This window comes from Triturus cristatus, chromosome 9 (assembly GCF_964204655.1).
Source record: "Triturus cristatus chromosome 9, aTriCri1.1, whole genome shotgun sequence".
Lineage (NCBI taxonomy): Eukaryota > Metazoa > Chordata > Amphibia > Caudata > Salamandridae > Triturus > Triturus cristatus.
Genome location: NC_140592.1, coordinates 1223020990 through 1223043142, shown reverse-complemented (window position 1 = coordinate 1223043142; position 22153 = coordinate 1223020990). Strand labels below are relative to the sequence as shown.

The 22153-nt window shown below is 50.2% G+C and overlaps 1 protein-coding gene across 1 annotated transcript in view; it reads right to left on the bottom strand.

Moving 5' to 3' along the window:
* The window catches only part of GALNT16 (polypeptide N-acetylgalactosaminyltransferase 16), a 509878-nt gene that overhangs the window by 467172 nt on the left and 20553 nt on the right, over window positions 1-22153 (bottom strand). The gene's annotated exons all lie outside the window — the stretch shown is intronic.

Sequence of the window (22153 nt, the reverse complement as noted above, 5' to 3'; positions counted from 1 at the left end):
AAGTGGAGGGGCGTAGTGTAGAGCGGCCTAAAATGGAGTAGAGCGATTGGAGCGATGTAGAGGGGAGTGTCAGAGCGGAGTGGCGTAGAGATGCAAAAAGTGGCACATGGTGGCACTGTGTAGAGTGAAATGGAGTAGCGTGGAGTGGCGTAGAGTGAAGTGTGGCGTAGAGTAGAATAGAGTGGAGTGAAGTAAGGTGGGGTGGAGTAGAGCAGAGTAGGTTAGAATGGAGTAGAGTAGAGTGGTGGGGAGTGGAGTGGCGTAGAGCGGAGGGTTGTAGATTTGCAAAAATGGCACATGGTGGCAATGTGTGAAGTGCCATAGCGTGAGTGGCATAGAGTAAAGCGACGTAGAGTAAAGCGACGTAGAGTAAAGCGACGTAGAGTAAAGCGACGTAGAGTAAAGTGACGTAGAGAGGAGTAGCCTAGAGTGGAGCAGCCTAGAGCCGAGCAGCCTAGAGCGGAGCAGCCTAGAGCGGAGCAGCCTAGAGCGGAGCAGCCTAGAGCGGAGCAGCCTAGAGCGGAGCAGCCTAGAGAGGAGCACATTTGTCGGTAAAAGCAACTCGTTTTTATTTTAGTTCAGCAAGTAAGCTGAAAGATGCAGGCACAGATACACAATGTCCAAAAGATGAGTTTGAAAAACAGAACAATGGAGAAAGCAGCACAAGAACTGGAAACAGGAAGTGTCCTGAAACGTGTACCTCAATCACAGCACGATCAGTGAAGAGACACAAATTAAGTTGAATCAATCTGTGCTTGGTCCATGCGCCACAGAAAGAAAAAGGAAGTGACACACGGCATGCGCTGACCAGGCAGGAGAGAAGAGTGACAATGAAGCCAAAGAATGGTAAGCAATAGACTTCGATTGTAAAGGATACCCTTTACAAGTGAGAACACATGCCGTGCATGTACTATCACCGGCGAGACCTAAAAGGGTTATTCACATGCTATTGACACATGTGGTGTACCTGCAGAAGAGTGCTACGCATACAGGCAAGCTGCAATGTTTCACCTATACACAGTGTGTGTTTAGCTTCCCCCTCTCCAACCCTGAAGGGCACTTCGAATCACACAGGGGCATAGGTTCCCTTGGTGCAGCAGATGGAGGGGCACTGCCTCCTAGAGGTATGAGGGGCCCACTGAACCCTGATTAATGTTGTAGTTCATAATTCAAACATCTGCCAGGGAGTTCATTTCCTACCATGCACTAGGGCCCATGACACACTGGGCACGCTACTGGAACCAACAACATGAAAATAGATGCGATGTCAAGATGCACCCTTTGTCCTTTGTCGGGGCGGCTTCAGGACCTCCCTCAAGGACCAGGGCACAGGGAACCCCTGGATAGCCACTGAAAGAGGGACTGCTGAGGTATTCAAAGTATGTGGGCAGGGGACGGAGGAGTCCCTGATGCTCTGACAGTGTGTGGACAGGAGACTGAGGAGCTCCTGCCGTTTTGATAACAGTGTCTGGGCAGAGGACAGCTGCATTGACCGTGTCCAGGCAGGGGACAAAGGAGCCTCTGCTGTACTGATGATTGTGTCTGGGCAGGGGACAGAGGAGCCCTTGCTGTACTGATGAGTGTCTGGGCAGGGGACAGAGGAGACCCTGCCATACTGATGAGTGTGTCTGGGGAGGGGACATAGAAGCCCATGCCATACTGATGAGAGTGTATGGGCAGAGGACAGAGGAGCCCCCTGCTGCACTGACTGTATCCAGGCAGGGAACAAAGGAGCCCCTGCTGTACTGATTACAGTGTGGGGGCAGAGGACAGAGTAGCCCCTGCCATACTAATGAGAGTGTCTGGGCAGAGGAGCCCCTGCCGTACTGATGACAGTGTCTGGGCAGGGGACAGAGAAGCCCCTGCTGTACTGATGACAGTGTGTGGGCAGAGGACAGAGGAGCCCCTGCATACTGATGATAGTTCATAGGCAGGGGAGAGATGAGCCCCTGCCGTACTGATGACCGTGTCTGGGCAGGGTACAGAGGAGCCCCTGCGTACTGATGACAGGGTCTGGGCAGGGGACAGAGGAGCCCCTGCCGTACTGATGACAGTGTCTGGGCAGAGGACAGAGGAGCCCCTGCCGTACTGATGACCGTGTCTGGGCAGGGTACAGAGGAGCCCCTGCGTACTGATGACAGTGTCTGGGCAGGGGGCAGAGGAGCCCCTGCCGTACTGAGGACAGTGTCTGGGCAGAGGAGCCCCTGCCGTACTGATGAGTGTCTGGGCAGAGGAGCCCTTGCCGTACTGATGAGAGTTCATAGGCAGGGGACAGAGGAGCCCCTGCCGTACTGATGAGAGTTCATAGGCAGGGGACAGAGGAGCCCCTGCCGTACTGATGACAGTGTCTGGGCAGGGACAGAGGAGCCCCTGCCGTACTGATGACAGTGTCTGGGCAGGGGGCAGAGGAGCCCCTGCTGTACTGATGACAGTGTCTGGGCAGGGGACAGAGGAGCCCCTGCTGTACTGATGATAGTGTTGGGGCAGGGGACAGAGGAGCCCCTGCCGTACTGAAGTGTCTCTGGGCAGAGGAGCCCCTGCTGTACTGATGACAGTGTCTGGGCAGGGGACATAGGAGCCCCTGCCGTACTGATGACAGTGTCTGGGCAGGGGACAGAGGAGCCCCTGCCGTACTGATGACAGTGTCTGGGCAGGGGACAGAGGAGCCCCTGCCGTACTGATGACAGTGTCTGGGCAGGGGACAGAGGAGCCCCTGCCGTACTGATGACAGTGTCTGGGCAGGGGACAGAGGAGCCCCTGCCATACTGATGACAGTGTCTGGGCAGGGGACAGAGGAGCCCCTGCCATACTGATGACAGTGTCTGGGCAGGGGACAGAGGAGCCCCTGCCATACTGATGACAGTGTCTGGGCAGGGGACAGAGGAGCCCCTGCCATACTGATGACAGTGTCTGGGCAGGGGACAGAGGAGCCCCTGCCATACTGATGACAGTGTCTGGGCAGGGGACAGAGGAGCCCCTGCCATACTGATGACAGTGTCTGGGCAGGGGACATAGGAGCCCCCTGCCGTACTGAGGACAGTGTCTGGGCAGAGGAGCCCCTGCCATACTGATGACAGTGTCTGGGCAGGGGACAGAGGAGCCCCTGCATTGCTGATGGCAGGGTCTGGGCAGGGGACAGAGGAGCCCCATGCCGTACTGATGACAGTGTCTGGGCAGGGGACAGAGGAGCCCCATGCCGTACTGATGACAGTGTCTGGGCAGGGGACAGAGGAGCCCCATGCCGTACTGAGGACAGTGTCTGGACAGAGGAGCCCCTGCCATACTGATGACAGTGTGTAGGGGACAGAGGAGCCCCAGCATTGCTGATGGCAGGGTCTGTGCAGTGGCACCCACGGGCTGCTGCACTTGGTGGATGGGTCAATCTCTTTGACTGCACCCACCTGATGACAGTGTCTGGGCAAGGGACAGAGGAGCCCCTGTGTACTGATGACAGTGTCTGAGAAGGGGACAGAGGAGCCCCTGCTGTACTGATGACAGTGTCTTGGCAGGGGACAGAGGAGCCCCTGCGTACTGATGACAGTGTCTGGGCAGGGGACAGAGGAGGCCCTGCTGTACTGAGGACAGTGTCTGGGCAGAGGAGCCCCTGCTATACTGATGAGTTCATAGGCAGGGGACAGAGGAGCCCCTACCGTACTGATGACAGTGTCTGGGCAGGGGACAGAGGAGCCCCTGCTGTACTGATGACAGTGTCTGGGCAGAGGACAGAGGAGACCCTGACGTACTGATGACAGTGTCTGGGCAGGGGACAGAGGAGCCCCTGACGTACTGATGACAGTGTCTGGGCAGGGGACAGAGGAGCCCTTGCCGTACTGATGTCAGTGTGTAGGGGACAGAGGAGCCCCTGCCGTACTGATGACAGTGTTGGGGCAGGGGACAGAGGAGCCCCATGCCGTACTGATGTCAGTGTGTAGGGGACAGAGGAGCCCCTGCATTGCTGATGGCAGGGTCTGTGCAGTGGCACCCACGGGCTGCTGCACTTGGTGGATGGGTCAATCCCTTTGACTGCACCCACCTATGGGGGTTTCTCCCCAGAGGATTCATAGGACACCCCATGCCCCTCTGCTGCACGTGCCACGGATTCCTTCACTGGCACATGGATAGGTCCCGATGCAGGGCCGGCCTTTAGCATGGGGGGTGGGGGGCAAGCCCCAAGCCACCAATAATCTGAGGGGCGCATGGAGCTGTGTGCATGAAGGCTATGCCAACAGCCGCGCCCTTCTCATCTTGCTCCAGCCTTGTCCTTGCCTGTTCGTTACTATCTAATTTGACAGTTTAAAGTGGTTTTAGTCCTTCATTATCATATGGCGGGTGATGTTTTTAATTCCCCTTTAGCCTTCTTATTTGCTCTTCCTTCACCCTCTGACCCCTACTCAACAACACCATCATCTGGCGAGGCAGCTCAGCTATTGGCGGTTTAGGGGAGCCGAGGGAGGGTTGTATTCAGGGGCCAGTCCCTGCTCCTCCAGGTACTAACCGGCGAACACAAAATGCCCCCCCTGCTGCCTCATTTCATTCACTGCCATTAGCAAGGGTGCAAATGTCTCTCCGCCCAGGGCGCCATCTTAGCACAGGCCGGCTCTGCCCCAAGCCTGCTGCTGGAGCGGGGGCGCAATGGTACCAAGGAGGGTCCTTGCCGCCACTTGTGTAATAAGTCAACACGGGCCTTGCAGGGCAAACAGTGGGATTGGTGGCTTCTTCCGGGGTTGTTTATTCTGCAACCCCGACTCGGGTCTTCTTAGGAAGGCCACAGCAAAATCATAACATGACTGTGGGAAGAAACTACACCTGAAAGAAGCAGGAAAGGTTGGCATCAAAAAAAGACAAACAGCTGTGGCTTGTATCTTCTTTATTGTGGGGTGAACCTCCTGGATTAGAGGGGGCTGGTGTGGCATTGGGAAAGTCTTTTCTATGTTGTGCGTTTTTACTAGAAATGATTCATTAGGGGTGGCCACGTGAGTGGGATTTCTACACAGTGTGAACGGGTAGACTTGACAAGTGCGACTTTTGCGGTCATCTAAATTATGTCGACTTTGAACTTCTGAACAAACTGTACGAAACTTCCAAAATGGTGTTCCAAAAAGCCAATTTTTTAAGTAGAAAAGTAATTGACGTTGTTCTGTCGCCATCTGGATGATGTTCTGGGCACCAGGGATTGCTAAAATCCCAATCACCTATTGATTCTCCTTTCACCCTTTCTGATCAGAGCCCAACAGGGCCACTGAGGACAGGCCTGACATGGCACCCGCACGGACCTTCCCTTTACAACGCTGCTAGAGACAAAGTAAGATAGCCAACGGGTCTAAATATTTGCTAAGACGCTCTTAATTAATTTTCACATGTTAAAAACAGACTACTCAGAAATCTAGAGTGGTGCATAAATTATGCAAAACAGAAAGAGGAATTCTGGGAGGTTCCCAGGTCAAGTGGTTAGTGCTCGAAGTGAAACACGTCAGTCCTTCAGCTACCCTAGATTTTATCAGCGCCAACTGTCTGCATCCTGGCAGGAGTTCCCATTCACGACCTTATTTGTGCACCCTACTAAAACCAGCGAGAATAATAAATAAATGGCATAAACTCTGAGAATCAGGTTATGTGGCAATTTAAGAGGTTATTTGCTACTTTCACCTTCTGCCATTGTAAATTAGGGATTCTAAAATGCATGCATTACATTTATATAGCGCAACCCTAGGTATGAACGTGTAGGGATGGCCAGGGGCTTAAATCAAATTAGGCTGCAGATGGGAGGCGGGGCCAGGGAGTGTGCAAGGAGGCGGAGCTAGGGCCAAACATTTAATGGGATCCAGATGGCAGACATTTCTGTTATCTGTAGAGTATTATTGTTGCCCTTGCATGTACAAAAAGATATTTTAATATTTCATAAATATGCCGATTGCCTCTGCACGACAGGCACGTGAAAAACATTTGAGTTTGGACATTTTGCACAATTGCGAGCAATGTGGGAAAGAAACCTGGGGCATGATGTGCTGTAAGACATTGTAACATTCCTTGAGGCCTCATCCATGAGATTTCCAGTTTTGTCAATGGCTCTGGTTTATTTAAAGTATAATTGGCATTTTCTTTTCTTAGGAGACACCTTCCTATGCTGCAGAATGGCAGGACTCCATCTAATGTTTCCACCACCCTCCTTATCTCACTCTTGCAGGAGCTTTTTCAGTCCCGCTTCCTCACCTTATCACCGTTTCCCCGTCTTTCTCTTTTCCCTTTCACAGTTTCTCTTTCTTTCGCTTACTCTAAGTCCGATGGTTACAAATAAATATTGGTCCCAAAAAATGAGTTCCCGTGCCTGACAAATCAGACAAAATAAATAACGAAGAAGGGTTGGTCTCTGATCAGTAAGGCTGAGCCGATCTAACAAGGAACAACAAAGGTGCCAATACTGATAGTTCTTTTCAACAACAAATGCCCATGGGTGCACGGATTCGAATCAAAGGCACCCGGGTCGATTCTTATCAGAACTAACTTATTTTATTTGCTTAAGAGCAAACACGTTTTTTCATTTAAGTGTAAATCTCAGTTTCAAATACACACGCAAAAGGACATTATTTTACAAAACTAATTGAAAAAACAAACCTATTGACAATACATTCAAAGGACAAATTACTTTAACGGCATTTAGACAAAGACTGAGACAACATACAACAAATAACAAAAAATGACTCAATGTTCATACAATAGACAGTGCTTTACGAAGCGTCAATAATAAATCATCAAACAGTGTGAATGTTTCAAAATGCCATGTTTCTGCACAGAATAAATCAACAGAAGTTTAATAATTTGATATAAGCAGAAACCATAACAAGAATATGTAGCCACGCTTGTTTGGAAAAAAGGAGACTGGTCGACGCGTTTCGAACCTCACATATATCAAATTGGAGGTTCTCTTCAGGACCAAACACTAGTACTAGAGATCAGCCAATCCCGAATATCACTTGAAAAAAGACGTTCTATTTTTATGTCAAGCATTTAACGTCACGTGGAGTTTATCATGAAGGATAACTTTCGGATCTAGAAGGATCTTTGTATGTGCGTGTATGGATGTAAAAGAGACGCTCACGGCAGTTCCCAAAAGGTTTGTGGAATCTTAATTGATGAGTTTGCGCGTCTGTGGCATCTCTCGCCGACTCGCTCGCAGTTTGCAGCGGACAAAATAAGCACGGTGTGTATGTTCGCGTGCACATGGCATGTTTCCACAATAGCAGTGCAATGAGCCACCCATCATATATATTTAGAGCTCCCCGCTGCTAGTCAGGACAATGCTAGGCCACTTCTGTATTTTTTGTGCAGAGTCAATCTATTTTGCGTCAGTGCAAATGGGTCCCATCCCATCATCCCCGTGGATACCAATGATGCGTGATCTAGGAAGCTAACCGGCAGCTACATGGTGAAAGCGTCTGCCAATTAAAGAATCCTTTCCAAGACATGTGACTTTCAACATATAGCAAGTGAAATCCTGTGCTTCACACATGTCCCCGGACCAGTATTTGGCTCACCAATGCTTGTTAGCAGCATCCGATGAATGAGTAACCACAATCATTTTGTTATGAATAATTAAAATTGAAAATGTTTCAATTCTGAAAAAATAGGATTGTGAACGAGACATTAGCAAGGACAGGAAGGGGTAGCGGTCTCTGGAGTATGTCAATCAATCCCATGCTCCCTTACACATCATTTTACTCCTTTCTGACACCCTCCATCTCTCACATTATCTATCTACATTACTGTCCATATGCACTTTCCTTCTGCATCCTTGCTTCCCCTTCCCTGTGCCGTCTGAAACCCCCAAACCTGTCCACATTCACTCTCTCATCTCACCTGTAAACACAGCAATTTCTTTTCCTTTTGTAAATATTTAATCAGCTGCGTACCTCAGTCACATAGCTACAGAATCATAATTAAACCTGGCACATATCGAACTATTGTTCTGTACAGTCTGCTGAAATGCCAAGGATTGGATGTGCCTGTTGGCTGGACACCTTCATGACCCGCTGGCAGGCACAATGAGACTCTCCTCCTGCAGTCCAAAGCTGTTCATTTTGCCTTGGCACGCACACTAATGCGGGCACTCAACCCATCCAGACACTTGGAGGCGACCCCGTGCACAGTGTGCACATTAAAGACTCAAATCATTTTGGTTTTCTTCCCTATGTCCCTCATTTTCCCCTCTTTATCCCACCCTCTTCCTCCAGTTTGGGGCAAAGGCTGGCCCTCCTTCCTATTAAGTGGCAGTCACCTCCAGGAGATAATAATATAGGGCAGATTATTGGACCCATTTCAAAGTACCTCAAAGCCTACGCGGCCCACGGGAGGTGATGCATCATGTGCAGGCACGATACCTTGGTTTCTGACTGCGGTGGAATGTCGATGAAATCAGCACCCAGAGAAGATGAGTCAGTGGTGCATCGAAAGTCAAGTTGCGCTACGTCGATTCCACAGTGTCGCAGTCAGCGCTGCGTCAGAGTCGGAGCCGTGCATTCACAGACTTCAGTGAAGCGGTGCTCGAGACTCACACAGAGGTGGTTCTTTAGAAGCGCGGTGTCAAAAGGTCGGCGCTTACATTGAAAGCCGTAGTCATTGCGCCGAGCAGGGACCACTCTTTGGGGCAACAGCGGCGATGCAACGAGTTTTGCAGTGATGTGGCAATTCCGAATAATGCTGGGAGTTGATAGGTTTATTTTTCTTCTTGTTGCACCAGAACTCACAGCCAATGGCCCAGAACTGGAATTGGCACCACTTGGCAGAGCAGGGCTCTCAGCAGAGGAGCCCAGCTGCTGGCAGGTGACGTTTTTGATGACCCTGAGACTTCCAACAGGAGGCAAGCTCAACTCATGCCTTTGGAGAAACTTGGAAAGCAGGATGTAGAAAGCCAAGTCCGGTCCTTTCACACCCAGAACAGAAGCAGCAGGCCAGCACAGCAAAGCAAACAGCAAAGTGGCAGTCCCTCCTGACAGCAACACAGCTCTTTTTCCTGGCAGAATGTCCTCAATCCAGAAGGGTACGGAGCACAAACTTGACCCGAATCCAATCAGGTATCAGAGCGCTTTACATAGCACCAGTTACGTTACATTTGGACACACATTCATTCTTGGTTAGGCACAGGGAGATTAAGTGATTTGCCCAGAATCACAGGATGTTCAGCGTCATTACCGAGACTCGAACCCAGTTCCCCAGGTCCGAGGTCGAGCGTCCTAGCCGTTAGGCCAACTCCACTCCTCTATATGGAGTCAGCGGTCCAGCACTTATACCCAATATAGCATACTTCAAAGAAAGGTCTTTGTAGTGCACAAGACCCTGGCTCCAGACACCACAGGAGGTGGAGACTTCTTTGTATGCAGACAGACACCCCTATTCGGGTGTCTGTCAATCCTCCCACCACTCTACCTCAGAAGAGCCATCAGCCTGGTGATGGGACATCAGGATATGCCGGGCACATCTTAGCTCCCTTTGTGTGACTGTCCAAAGATCCCTTTATGTGACTGTCTAGAGTGAATGCACAAACAGCCAAAATGTCATCCTGATCCAGACATGTATTCAGAGACAGATGGAGGCACAGAATGGTTAAAGTAAGAAAATGCCAGCTTTCTAACTGGGATTTAAAAACCAACAGCACCAAAAGATGGATTTTTAAATTGTGATTGCAGAGACACCACACTCCAATTTTCTATCAGCTACCAATTGAAAGATACAGTTACAAGGCAGCTCCAATGCTATCCTATGGGAGAGATAGGCCTTGCTTTAGTGAAAAGCAAACTTAACGGTACTTCACTACCAGGACATGTAAAACACAACAGTACATTTCCTACCTTTTAACTACACTGCACATTGCCCACGGGGCTACCTTGGGGTTCCTCAGGGGTCCCTTAAATGTAATAAAAGGGAAGCTTTGGGTCCAGCAAGTGGGTGCACTTCCCATGTCGAAATGGCAGTTTAAAACTGCACGTACAGACACTGCAGTGGCAGTTCTGAGACATGTTTGCATGGCTACTCACGTGAGTGGCACAATCATTGCTGAAGGCACACTCTTACACTACTACACTGCCAGTGTCATAAAAATTCAGTATATCACCAGCAATGTAAGAGGCGGTCCAAGGACGGTGGAGGACCTGGAAAGAAGAGACCCTCAGTTGGGGGGTCGTGGGTAGACTGGGTTGCCCTGTGAGCGGGAGCCTGAGCCAGGGTAGGAGCACCGCTAGTTGCGTTCCCCCCTTCATGGTGAGCAACGAATCGCTTACAAGGCAACCCAGTCTACCCACGACCTCACAACTGGGGGTCTCTTCTTTCCAGGTCCTCCACCGTCCTTGGACCGCCTCTTACATTGCTGGTGATATACTGAATTTTTATGACACTGGCAGTGTAGTAGTGTAAGAGTTTTTGAGCACTTTCTCTCTGAGACAACGGTCCTGAAGAATTGCCGAGTGACCCGTTAGGGGCAGTAGGCAAGAAACATGTCGACCACACATGTAGTAGACCCTGTGGATCATTAACTATCCAGACAGGGCCCACACATTTTAATTAGGTTAGCACACCTCGTGAATAAAAATAATCCCTACAGGCAGTGCTAGACCCATTTTAGATCGCTCTGCACACTCACTCACTACACAGTTCACTTACCCTCACGCACCAAACGGCTGTCTCTTAAAAGATCTTCGGCAAAGAGCCCCTTCGCGGGAGCCCGTCGGGCATTGCAGCGCCGGCCCGACGAGGATCACAGCCCAATGATGAAGCATGACACATTGCTAGGTGTGTGAGGGCATTCAATAAGAGACTTGTCCTTTCCCTTTCCCACCCCCCTTGAGGAACTGCACACACAGTTGTCTTTCGTAATCCTTGGAGCATTGTGCAGGACCTTGTATCAAAAGCTCTAGATTAATCTCTTGGTTATAAGCACTTTAAAGGGAACCATAGGGCTGGCAAATCAATACTTTTATAGAGCCCTGAAGTCTGGCGCCTCAGATGCTGCACGGATTACATCACGTGGGCTCCCAGCCCAACATAAAGTGTGCACCTGCTGTTCTACAAACAAGCACTGCTAGAGCAAAGGAACGCTTTGGACAGTGCCTGCTGGGCAGAGGTAGGAAGTCATTCATTATGTTTTATTTATCTTTAACTAACTGTGTTATTTAATTTTGTAAGCTATACTCAGAAAGCATATACGGTTGCTAATGAATGTCAAACACAAAGTGTCATAACGAGGGCTACAGGCCACATTTTAAGGGGATCAAACACAGATAATATGATTGATATAGCATATAGGACTTAAGATGTCTAAATTATGAGCATGGCCATTGGAAAAGAGTCTGTAGCATTTTCAACAGAATGGTGGATTTGCCACACTTGCCATAAAATCCACTGTCTAATTTGCATTTTTCAACAAAAAAATGTTTCTGGCCTAAACAGACCAAAAATTACTAAAAAGAAGCGCCCACACACTGTCCGGCACAATGGTAGGCGCAGTGCAAAGATGAACTGGTCCCCTTTCAGTTTCTTTTTGCTGTGTTCAGATATTAAACTGGTACTAATTAGGTGGAACCTTTGCCCAGATAGTATTAATGTGTTAAAGTGATCATATAGAGAAGTAATATTGCAACAAAACGTGCCTATTACGCTGTATAATGCGCCTTTTCTTGCAGGATAATTTAGTCAACGCTGCATCGTACTTTGGTCATCCATTTCCAGCGAAAAGTACAAAAGTGGCCAGATGAACACAAAGTATCCTTGTCCAACACAATCCTAATACGGCTTGGGACCATCACAATGCTGCTGGCCGAGGCACCCACAGGGGGCCACTAGAGAGGTCAGCATTCTAGTGTCGCCTGGGCACCCCACACCCCCCGCCCCCTTCAGGGGCAGGGACTCTGGTTGGAGCCCCCATCTCCAGCCTGGTTGCGGTGCATGAGGCACGTCACTTCCTGGGCGCCCAGGACTTGGGGGGAGGGTATATATCCCTCCCCCACCATTTTGGCGACCTCTTGATCGCCGTACACGCCGCCATTGTTTCTCTGCCCCCCCCCACCCCCCCCAGCACACATGCTTGCCATGGGGCCGATGTGGGGCACTTCAGAGAGGTCTACCTTCTCTTCAGTTGTTGGTTTCGAAGTAAGCAGGAACTGTACTTCTCCCCTTAGTAGTAGGAACTGTACTTCTCCCCTCAGTGGGCTTTAGACCGTAGAGGGTTCTTCTTGGAGGTGGCACGGCTGTGTCCCGCTGTCCTTTTGTTGCCTTATATCGATGTGCGGTCTAACTTAGTATTATGCCCGTGTGGCAAGGATGGATTTCGCACATTTTTTCACCTTTACCAGAGTCGCCCGTTTGCCCCCCCCCGGGTGTATGTTGGGATTGCGGTATTATGGGGGGTTACTGGTTTGGGCCAGATTTTCGGGGATGTGCCCCCATTGGCTAGTTCCTGCATGATGCAGAGGTTTCCTGGCGGTTTCTGAATTGGCACGAATGCTTTAGACCTATTCCGTTCCACGAGTCCTCGTAGTGCCCTCACTAAGTGGGACGATATGGATAAGTTGAATACATGGCATCTAGTATTGGGACGATCGCCAAACCTCACGTGGCACATTTGATAATGGTGCAGGATAATTATCGTTTTACGTCAGGAAACGGGGACCTTATGCCCAGTTCTGTCTTTCTTTGACGCCGGTTACCAGCCCTGTGGTGGGAAAGTACAATTTTATACTTACTCTGGGCAATTGCAACGCAAAGAGAGGTGCTGCGAAGGCAATGCCTCGGCCCCTGATGGACTATGTTTAATTTTAATTGTGTGGGAGTGGGGCTCGCAAGCTCATCTCATCTTGCTATGTCTGATCGATGCTGCTAAAGATGGGCCCTCTACAAACAAGGGCAGGTTACAGGTCGCTTCAGTTATGACATATTCACCCATGCTTTAGCCAGGGCAGCAGGCGGGTTGTGGTAGCTGTCACCTAACAAGTGTGCTGCGGTGCAAAGTTGGGTAAACACTGTGTTAGAGCCAAATGGCGACAGGGTAGTTAGACCATGGGCATCCCGAAGATTCAGGAAAGGGCAGTTATTTGTACATATGTTCCCCCCCGGTTCCCACAGACTTGTCTGCCCCCTAGGTGATCCTGGTATGGTCTAGAACCAGAGACTGGAAGGGGCATCTTCTGCGACCGGTATCCCAAACACGTTGATAGACAGCGCTGGGGTAGATGTACCTTGAAGGGCATGACTACTTCTTGGGTTGTCCCCGAATTTTGGGCCCAAACTGGGTGGAGTATTAAGTCTACAGTCCTTAGGAATGATCCAGCATTCCTTCAACACTAGGATGGGCTGTTGGCGATACATAAATATCAGCAAGTGGGTAACACACATCGGTTATTCAGCGACATCATGCCTCGGGGGCACGCACGCTTCACAATAACACAGGATTCTGTGCAATTGTCTAGTCAACGGGCGGAAGTAAGTGCACCCCAGAACCAAGGGTAGGTGACCTGTTTCTGCAGTTCAGCTCAAACGCCACGCACGGCCAGCTATATTAGCCATGCTTGGTTTGGACGCGGTCAGCCAACATAGTGTGCTGCTGTCCCAATATATGGGGTAATATGGGGTCAAGCACAATGGGCTACTATTGCAAACAGTGCGCATTGTGCACATCAGACAGATTCTCTAAGTGGGTATTCCTAGGAGGTTTCACCACAGAGGTAGCTGAGTGGGCAAATGTCCCATTAGGAATAAGGGATGCAGGGTAAGTGCTGGAGGGCAGCCTTGCTCGTTGTCACATACTTGTAGTTATGAACATTCCAGTGCATCATGATTTCGAAAGCTAAGGGACTGTTCAATTGTTAAGGTCAACCCTTCTCGTCCTAATAGGCAATGTAGGCAGGCGGGGGTAAGGGAGTGGTTACCCAACAAGTGGGCTGCAGTCCCATAAATGTTGGACACAGATGTTCAGGTACACACCATGCTAGAAGGACGGCAGCTAGGTAAGAGCAGCAAATACATGGGGCATTGAGAGCCAGGGTGTCGGAAACCATCCCGCCCAGAGTTGGTGCGGGGCTGAGTCATGTGACGCAGTGGAACTTTCCCATACACAAGCACTGTGAAACACAGCTTCACAGGCCAAAAGGGCCTTTTGTTTCATCAGACACTAGATGACCCAGGCTAACGTCAAGGGCTATTGGGATATAGATGGGGCCACCTATAACCAGTAGGTATGGTTCTCTTTCATCTAGATATGCTGGAGGCTCTAGACAGGAGAGACTGCGGGTAAGACTATAGCTGTTTTGGTGGGGTGCTCTGGCGGTGGGCTCTGGCGGGGACGGTGGCCGCCTCCAGAGCTGTGGCGGAGTTACAGGACGATCTGGAAACAGGCCGGTACCAAGGGTACCTCTGCGTGGCACCATAGGGGGTGCCAGAGCCAAAGCCGAGGAGTCTCATGGGAGGGTCCTTGAAACCGTGTTGGCTCCCCGCTAGTCCTTTGGGCGGTGGTGGGCCTGAACAACCGGGGGGTTTGCTATGCGACGCTCCACCCTGAAAGGGGTGTGAGTAAGAAGGTACCAACGGTCACGTGATCCGGGAAGAGGATCACTAGTAAGGGCAGCACAGGTGGAGTTCGTCCCAGTGCTGCCTGGCTCATCAGGCGGGCAGGCGGCCCAGTTGGTTGCCTGCCCTTGGATCGCCCGTAAGATAACACACCTATTACATAACGGTGTATGTAATAAACCTGCAGCAACTTTACCCAAACAAAAAATTGTGTTGTGTGTTTATTTATGGGGAATGTATATTATGTTGGAGGGGTGGAAAAGGATGCCAATGACGATACTATGAACAAGGATGAAAGAGCTTGGATCAAGGGGATGTGGCTCCGCCCCCTCACTCAGAGTCCAGGAACCGGTTCAGACACTCCCAGAAGGATCACAAATGAATCAGCAATCCCGTCCAGGGATTGAGAGGGGTAGAGGGTGGCACCGGGAAACGTAGCAAATGTTAATGTTAATAATAATTTATAGAGCGCATGTACACCGGTTGGCTTCATGGTGCGGAAGGCAAAACTGCTGGAAATGAATTTAGTTAATTGAAGGCTTGAGAGAAAAGCCACGTTTTGAGGGATTTCCTAAATTGCAGAAGGTGTGTGCAAGACCGCATTTCCAGTGGGAAGGAGTTCCAAAGTCTAGGGGCGAGAGTAGCAAATCTACAGCCACCTAAACGTACTCCTTTGAAAACCAGAATGGTTAGGAAACGAAGAGCAACAACACGTTTCAGTACAAGGCATGTGAGAAGAACCAGTCTTCACTGGGAGTTATGGGGAACATGCGCCTTAAGTGTACGCAAGACAGAGGAGGAGCTAGTTAAAGGTGAAGAACATCCCATAAAGGTGGAATGGTCCTGAGACCAGAGAGTGCACTAGAGCTGCCCCAGGTCACGTGAAGCAGCGCACCCAGGCCCCATGTGAAGCAGCGCACCCAGTACCCACGTGAAGCAGCGCACCCATGTGAAGTAGTGTACGCACGTGAACTAGCGCACCCAGGCCACGTGAAACCGCACACAGATTGCTCAGGCAGAGGGAGAATTTTCCAGATCCAGATAGGTCGGTGCCGTAGTATTGCTCTGGTGTAATGTCCGTTTGGTGTATGAACTTACAACGGATCAGATGGTGCATGGTGTAGAGTGACACCGACTCGACCATGATGCAACATTCGATCCACTCCTCAGGGATCGGCCCCCAATCCACACCTCACAATGTCTCGTCCCTATACTGGAGGGGGGGGGGGGGGGAGGAGGGGGGGGGAGGGGGGGGGGTTGTAATGGTGGGTCTCAGGACAGATTGTGTTCTTCGGGCTGTTCTCCAGGACAGAGTCACGGGGAGGATGGGACAGTAAGTGCGCGGATGGAGTACAGTGGGAGCACAGAAGGATCACAGAAGGGTGTACAGTGGGAGCACAGAATGGTGTACAGTGGGAGCACAGAAGGGTGGACAGTGGGAGCACAGGAGGGTGGACAGCGGGAGCACAGGAGGGTGGACAGCGGGAGCACAGGAGGGTGGACAGCGGGAGCACAGGAGGGTGGACAGCGGGAGCACAGGAGGGTGGACAGCGGGAGCACAGGAGGGTGGACAGCGGGAGCACAGAGGGTGGACAGCGGGAGCACAGAGGGTGGACAGCGGGAGCACAGAGGGTGGACAGCGGGAGCACAGAGGGTGGACAGCGGGAGCACAGAAGGTGGACAGTGGGAGCACAGAAGGTGTACAGTGGGAGCACAGAAGGTGTACAGTGGGAGCACAGAAGGTGTACAGTGGGAGCACAGAAGGTGTACAGTGGGAGCACAGAAGGTGTACAGTGGGAGCACAGAGGGAGTAAAGCGGAACACGCCTGCACTTCTCTTTCTCAGATTTGAGATTCTGGTGATGCAGAGAGGAGGCACCAGGACTCTTGTAAATGTGCGGAGTGCAACAAAATACATGGAGGTGGACTCCGTGCATAGCTCACCATAATGTGACTTTTTCAGTCTTGGCCCCAGCCATGGCCACGAGCCACGAGGGATGGAAAACACAGGTCACCCCAGACCGGAAATCAGGCAAGTAAATATTGATGAGACAGACGTACCGGAGCACTCGGTGCCGCCGCAGAGAGGACAGAGTCCACCTGGCCCAGGTGGCTGGAAGGCTGCCCAGGAGGGAGGTTGTGTAAGCAAGGGGCAAACATTTGACATGTTCTGCAATGTGGCATGTGAGGGGCATTGCCAAGGAGAAGACAGCACACAGCGGCTGAGGTTCTGATGCCCAGGAATCTCTCTCAGTGCCTCCTTCAGAAAATTAGAGAGGCAGTCACCCTTTGTCACCCCATAAGTCCATTAAACATAAGAGGGCCCCTGAGAAGAACATTTGGAGGAGCCACCAGGGGAAAAAAACACAGAACAAACAACAAAAAATGGCAACTCCACAAGACAGCGTTGGTAGAACTCTTGCTATTTCATTCAATAATATGTATCCATGAATCAGAGATTCATGAAAAATGTGTTTATTGTGAAAGATTTTTTCTTTTTAAATAAGTTTGTTTTTTAAAATGTTTTGTATAAAAGCATAAGTACCTTATCATGGTTTATCTCAAAACAATATCACAAGTTTAGTTTATCAAAACATACTCAAAAGTACTACAAATACATTTATAACAGGACGCCCGACACTCCACTCCTGCTAAAGATTCTCATCTATGCTGCGATCTATCTTTCTTCATTCACTCCGCCTCATTCACACCAGAACCCATTAAAACCACAGCAATTAAACAGGTGGAATAATGTCCTTGATTCCAGGATGTATTACCGAATGGCTTGCTAGTACAATCTAGTTATCCAACTGAGCATGAAAAGAGATTACATTTAAGTCAATACAACACCATTTGGTCATTGTAACATGCCAGTAACCCTTCACGGAATGTGTAATCATTCTGCCCGGTTTACATCCTGGTCGCAATAGCGCCAAGGCATTCCTGCGAAACTTCAAACTACGAACCCCTCTATCAGGCCATGCCAAGCCTAGGGATGCAGGGTTCACTGACGTAAACCATCTCTGAGATCAGCATGAGAAAGTGTATGCGGCCTAACAGCTAGGGCAGTCGACCTCGAAGCTGCGGACCTGGGTTCAAATCGTGGCAGGGACGCTCAACATCCTGTGATTTTGGGCAAATAACGTAATCTCCCTGTGCCTCTTCCTGAGTAGCTGGTTCAGTGTATAGCGCAACAATGTCGTCCACGTACAAGGAAACAGAACTCTTTACTGAGCTCTTGCAAATGCCAAAATGCACTGAACCTAAGTGTGATAAGACTAGAGATCGGTCTCATGGCCAGAGCAAACATGGGGGAAAGAAGATAATACTGCTAGGTACAACCTCCACCAAGTGGAGAAGTGTAGCTCACTGGTTAGAGGAGGCATACCCTGAAGCAGAGGTCAGACCCGGGACCAGGGTTCGATTCCCGACGCGGCAGGGTCTGGAGCCCAATTGTCCACGGACTCGATAATTCTCGCTTCGGTGCCTACTCTAAGCACGAGTTCACACTATGCAGCTCTGGGCAACAAGCTTGCTTAATCTCCACAACGGCCCCCCGCGGCGGGATGCCTGACTTTCACCTTGGGGATGCCCAGTACGGGTTATCTCACAGGGAAAAACCAGGACGGGTTCCCAATGCAAGCGCCGAGATGCCCAAGGGTAATTTGAGCGCTATATAAGACCGCACATACATGCATACATACATAGATACAACCCCCTACCGGCCCCACCCCTACCTGGCTCCTCTACCAATAACGAAAGAGGGTGAGTTGGTGTATCAGTGCACACTCTGGCCTTTACCTCACCATCCAGGCAGGCCATAGATAAGAACAGGGCTGAACAAAAGACCTGCAAAGTACCAAACATAAAGTCCTAAGATACCAAGTCAAACGCCTTTTCAGTATGTGGCACAGCCGCGGCCATAAGGATGAATGTCCGGCAGCTTGGACTGGGTTGAGGGAGTCGAGTCATAATCAACAGATATCAAAAAGGAATACCATGAGCTAGCCAAAGTGACCTGAACTTGGGACAGGATTTTCCCGCCAGCGTTAATAAGCTTGGCCTGCAGGATTGGAAGGTGTACTTGGTCACCCCGCAGTAGTAGAATATTCAGAGGTTGGGGCATACTAGAGGCCAGTGCAGCCTGGGTGAGCACTGCGGTGTAAAGGTAGAAGTATAGAGTATGTGACGGCGCTGAAGCCTCATACGGCTCTGCACCAAGACTGTCGCTCTAGCTCACCGCCACAAGCAGCGCCCTGCTCTCTGGTCAGCACAACGAAGGGTGCCCATGTCGTGAGAGCACACATATGAGGGGTTCAGGGTTATGTGCAAGGAGGCCAAACTGTAGTTTATGCTCAGCAAACGGCAGAGTCTCAACGTCACAATAAAGCATAGTGCCCCCCAAAGCCAGGACCGAGGCCCAGTCTTACTTTTTCTCATTTAGGAATGACTATAATGCTCAGTTGGGTCCTGCCAGGGAACCAACTCTAAGGCAAAAACTCACACTCCAGATTGGTCAGCCTGTCTCAAGCCTCCCTCGCCCTACATACGGACACCAGTGATATCCCTTAACTGCATCCCACACAAGCACGCAAGAGGAAGCAGAGCAACAACTGATAGAAGGGAAGTCTGTAACATTTTTTCCCACCACCATCTTTATGGGCCACACATGCAGCCCTTCCATGTGGCTTCTCCAGGGTGAACCTCCTCGATTCATGGGTGGGCAAGACAGATGGGGTGAACCTCTCCGATTCATGGGTGGGCAGGGCAGCTGGGGGTGATCCTCTCCGATTCATGGGTGGGCAGGGCAGCTGGGGGTGATCCTCTCCAATTCATGGGTGGGCAGAACAGAAGGTGGTGATCCTCCGATTCATGGGTGGGCAAACAGATGGTGGTGATCCTCTCCAATTCATGGGTGGGCAGGACAGATGGGGTGATCCTCTCCAATTCGTGGGTGGGCAGGACAGATGGTGGTGATCCTCTCTGATTCATAGTTGGGCAGGCCAGATGGTGGTGATCCTCTCCGATTCATGGGTGGGCAGGACAGATGGGGGTGATCCTCTCCGATTCATGGGTGGGCAGGACAGATGGGGGTGATCCTCTCCAATGCATGGGTGGGCAGGACAGATGGGGTGATCCTCTCCGATTCATGGGTGGGCAGGACAGATGGTGGTGATCCTCTCTGATTCATGGGTGGGCAGGACAGATGGTGGTGATCCTCTCCGATTCATGGGTGGGCAGGACAGAGGGGGGGGTGATCCTCTCCGATTGATGTGTGCGCAGGACAGATGGTGGTGATCCTCTCCAATTCATGGGTGGGCAGGGCAGATGGGGGTGATCCTCTCTGATTCATGGGTGGGCAGAACAGATGGGGTGATCCTCTCCAATTCATGGGTGGGCAGGACAGATGGGGTAGAACCTCTGAGTCATGGGTGCGCAGGACAGATGGGGTGACCCTCTGATTCATGGGTGGGCAGGACAGATGGGGTAGAACCTCTGAGTCATGGGTGGGCAGGACAGATGGGGTAGAACCTCTGAGTCATGGGTGGGCAGGACAGATGGGGTAGAACCTCTGAGTCATGGGTGGGCAGGACAGATGGGGTAGAGCCTCTCTGAATCATGGGTGGGCAGGACAGATGGGTTAAAGCCTCTCTGCATCATGGGTGGGCAGAACAGAATGATGGATAAAGGGAGCATTCAGAGGTTCGGTGACATATGCACTTCACCTCTGATATCCCGGCCCAGAAGCAAAAAAGGGACAACCCAAGGAGTGGTTGATTGCGTAAAGTTGATAATAAGTTATGGCACATCAATTATGGACATAAACAATAGACTGTGAAACTCTGGGTTACTTCGATTGAAGGGGAAATAAACATTGCCCATCCAAAACCCTGCAAACTCCAGAAACTTGGAAAACCCAGTGCTCTAATAGCTGGGAAATCACCCCACACTCTGGAAGAAAAGGTGCCCACACCTGCAAAAGATAAAGGAAAATAAAACCTTGTATTACCGGATCCTTGCGACACTAAGAAGTGAAACAACAAGCCTTGACAAAGCCAATATATCTGGCCTTAGGACAGCTGTGTTTTTGCAAGCATATACAATAGAAATGAAAAGTAAATAAAAAGAAAAACAGTACTTTTTTTTTAATGAATGGAGAAATTAGGGCACCAATCTTGGCCATGAAGTGCATTGCTTGTTCGGCAGATGTCCACAATAAAAACAAGCATTGGCATAGCCAATAATTCTCGCCTTTGGGACCTTATAAGTGTTTAGCCATGCAACAGTTAATGTTGTTGCAGTAAGGATATTGTGCTGCATAACTAAATACTTATAAGGTCCCAAAGGCAAGACCTATTGGCTATGCCAATGCTTGTTTTTACTATTGTTCAGCTGTGTATAAAACAATTTACGTTATTTTGGCCTTGCTATGTACCAAAACTGCTTCCGTAAAAGAGGTTAGATTATTGGCAGTGTTAAACCAGCCATCCAGTATCTATGTTAACACAGCTCTCCCTGTACTGCAATGAAATTGAAATGTAATAACTTATTTTCAGTAGAATGTAGAAGTTGTAACCATTGCAACGGAATCTGAAGTGTCATCTCCACTGTTTTCATACTAATGGCGATGAGGATGAAAATGATGGGATGTGGTGAGCGAAAAACACAAAACCCCTTATGTTTGATAACTGAGGAGTGAACTGTAAATCTGTCTTTATAGACTTGCTGCCAAGCCGCCATTTTCATCAAGTACTGCTGTAAGAGGCACAGCTGACATGAGGTTGGCATCCTGCTGCCAGTGGAGGAGCAGCTATTACACTAATTCCTTTATACGGCAGAGGAGGTGGGTGTGTGCACACATGGGAATCTGTTTCACCTCGTAACAATGATTTCTGAAAGCTGTACAAGCCCCCATCCCCTCCCAAGCATTTATGAGATACCAACGCTCCGCTCAAGGTGAAGAAAATCTATATCTCACATTTAGCGGGGGGCAAAAGACATCTCGGATCCTAAACGCGCCCAGTACCTTCTAATGACCGGGCCGCACCGCCCCCTCTCTGTGTCCACATGCGCGTGCATGGTTGACAGCCGGACGGCGTTAGTAGCGCACAGCGCTGCCCTCGCCATGCGCGAGCTTTTTACATGTGCACGCGTACGGAGGGACAAAGATGGCGTTGGGCTGTCCACATGCGCGTGCATTTGCAGCTGTATGTGGACAGCCCGACGCCATCTTTGTCCCTCCGTACGCGTGCACATCGAGAATTGATTACAAAACGCCCTCGCATGGCGAGGGCAGCGCTGTGCACTGCTAATGCCAGGCGAGACCTAAAAATGGCATGGCTGACAGTGCCCAATGCTGCCTGCGGTGGTGGGCGGAAGCCAATTGTGAATGGCAGTTTAACAGAGCAGTGGATGAAGAGAGCGGAGCCAAAGCTCCTTCAGCTAAGTAGATAAGTGTTGATATTTATTTATGATTATTTTACATACATGAGGCTCGCAAGAATGCTGTCTCTAGGCCAGACCAACATCTTTACAAATGACTGGAAACCACTAAACCTGAATCAGACCTCAGCAGAATATTTCTCACTGTGCAGAGCCCCAACCAA